Source organism: Oncorhynchus masou, chromosome 3 (genome assembly GCF_036934945.1).
Source record: "Oncorhynchus masou masou isolate Uvic2021 chromosome 3, UVic_Omas_1.1, whole genome shotgun sequence".
NCBI classification, from domain to species: domain Eukaryota; kingdom Metazoa; phylum Chordata; class Actinopteri; order Salmoniformes; family Salmonidae; genus Oncorhynchus; species Oncorhynchus masou.
Genome location: NC_088214.1, coordinates 14,201,907 through 14,204,700, shown reverse-complemented (window position 1 = coordinate 14,204,700; position 2,794 = coordinate 14,201,907).

Below are 2,794 nucleotides of genomic sequence, written 5' to 3'. Positions count from 1 at the left end.
CCCGGAAGTGATGGAGGGAGAGGGCGTAGCCCTTTGGCAGGGAATTGATAGGCCGAGTTACAATGTTACATTTCACAAACTTGCCGGTTTCACAGTGTGTGTGTGTGTGTGTGTGTGTGTGTGTGTGTGTGTGTGTGTGTGTGTGTGTGTGTGTGTGTGTGTGTGTGTGTGTGTGTGTGTGTGTGTGTGTGGGGGGGGGGGGTAGACACGATAAGGTTTGGTTTTGGTCAGTGTGATTCCTCTTAGACCCTAATTAGACCCTTACAAAAAATATTTAAGTTTTGAAACTGCAGTAAAAGTGCAGAAACGTCAGTCTACAGTGTTATTTTGGAGGTCACCACCACCCCTGTCTCCCGCACCGCCACCCAGCCAGGAGCGCAGGCCCGGAGGCACCAGAGAGTGGGAAGCACCCCCTGGCGTGGTCCCAGCTGCTACCGCAGCTGTAGCCTCCGGGTCAGGCAGCATGGAGTAGGTGGGCTCTGGAGGGAGGAAGGCCAGCTTGGCTGCGATGCGGCTGGGGCAAGGAGGGCAGCAGAACAGGCATCAGAGCTCTCTAATGGACAGGCCGTTCATCTTCTACTGAAGACAGGCAGAAGGAGGGAAAGTGAGTGCGTGCTTGTTTGTGTGTGTGAGAGAGAGAAAGGGAGGGAGGGAGTGAGCGAGCGATAGACCAGATAAGGTTTGGGTCAGTGTGATTCCTCTTGGACACTGATTAGACCCTTACAAAAAATATTTACGTTTTGAAAGTAAAAGTGTAGTAACTGCAGTACACAGTGTTATTTTGGAGACAGTATTTGCAACATACTGCAGTTATACTGCACGTATACTGTACTCTGACTGCAATCTTTTTTTTGTAAGGGGAGAGGTTAGCTCAAAAAGTATAAAAGTGCCCCTTATACCAGTGGGGATGAGAACATTTGTATCCAAAGTTTGTGGAGTCTGTGGTGTCGTTGTTTTTGCTGTGTCTGCTGGATTTAGAACTATTTTTAGAACCTTGCGTTTTTAATAAATGTTTGCGGCTCAGTTGTACTGAGGTATGTGTTTACTTTCTTTATCAGCGTTTATTAACATTTGACAGGCTATGTATTGCTTTAAAAGTTATGCCACTGCACTAATGTCCATTTGTTTGCGGTTTATTCTTTGTGTGGAGAGATGCTGATAGGACAGTGGAGACATGTGGTAATGGAGTAGGGGCCTGAGGGCACACAAATAGTGTGTTGTGAAATCTGTTATGAATGTATTGTAATGTTTATAAAATTGTATAACTGCCTTAATTTAGATGGCAGCAGCTGATTTAGCAGCAGCAATTTGGCAGCAGCTGATGGAGATCCATAATAAATACAAATATGGGGTCAAGCTGTATATTGAACCTCAGCTATGGAAATGCAGTGGTGGGAAAGTACTCAATTGTCATACTTGAGTACAAGTAAAGAAACCTTCATAGAAAATGGCTCAAGTAAAAGTGAAAGTCACCCAGTAAAATACTACTTGGGTGAAAGTCTAAAAGTATTTGGTTTTAAATGTACTTAAGTATTAAAAGTAAATGGAATTGCTAAAATGTACTTAAGTATCAAAATGTATAAATAATTTCAAATTCCTTATATTAAACAAACCAGATGGCACCATTTTATTTGTATTTTAATTGACGGAGAGCCAGGCGGAGAGCCAGGCGGATAGCCAGGCGGAGAGCCAGGCGGAGCCAGGCGGAGAGCCAGGCGGAGAGCCAGGCGGAGAGCCAGGCGGAGAGCCAGGCGGAGAGCCAGGCGGAGAGCCAGGCGGATAGCCAGGCGGATAGCCAGGCACACTCCAACATACAGACATAATTTACAAATGAAGAATTTGTGTATAATGAATCTGCCAGATCAGAGGCAGTAGGAATGACCAGGGATGTTCTCTTGATAAATGTGTGAATTAGTGTGTTAATTTTCCAGTGAAAATGTAGCGAGTACTTTAAGGTGTCAGGAAAATGTTAAAAGTACATCCTTTTCTTTAGGAATGTAGTGAAGTAAAAGTAAAAGTTGGCAAAAATATAAATAGTAAAGTCCAGATACCTCCAAAAAACTACCTAAGTAGTACTTTAAAGTAGTTTTACTTGAGTACTTTACACCACTGGGATATTGTTTAGATAATTGAACCCATCCTCCATTGAGGTGATTGTCTTTCAGTTAGCCTATGTATTTGGATTTAAAAAAGATTGACCATTTATCTTATAATATGGATACCTGTTTTCTCTTTATTTCATACTGTAGTTTTATTTGTTACTGTTTTTCGTCTGATTTTGGTCAGTTGTGAACTCAGTCAACCTGTAGTCTGTGAAAGCATGGAAGCTCTATGAGCCAGCCAAGTCATTTGTGTTTATGTGCTTTACTGTCGCTTTTGTAAAACAATTAAAACTTTAATTCCTTAATAATCTTTGCCTCTATCTGCCTCTGACTGTGTTCGTGATCCTAGAAAGTGTAATATGAATCGTTGTTACAGATGGATAAGACTATTTATGTAATTAGGAAAAACATAATTTACAACCATGATTTTGTCTCTCCTATCTCACGGAATATAATGAATAGGCTAAATCAAATTTGATTTAGTGAATATATCGTTACAGTCAAAAATGATAGATACCCTGTTCTTATTTGTTGAGATGCTTTTCTGAAGACATCTTCCACTCAGCCGCTCCCATGTCCTCCCCCATCATCTTGTTTCCTTAGTTTTGACAGCTTCCACTGATTGCAATGGGAGTGGATGACAGCATAATTCCCTGTGGGAAATGATCCCACTCTCATCTTACCTCTCACTC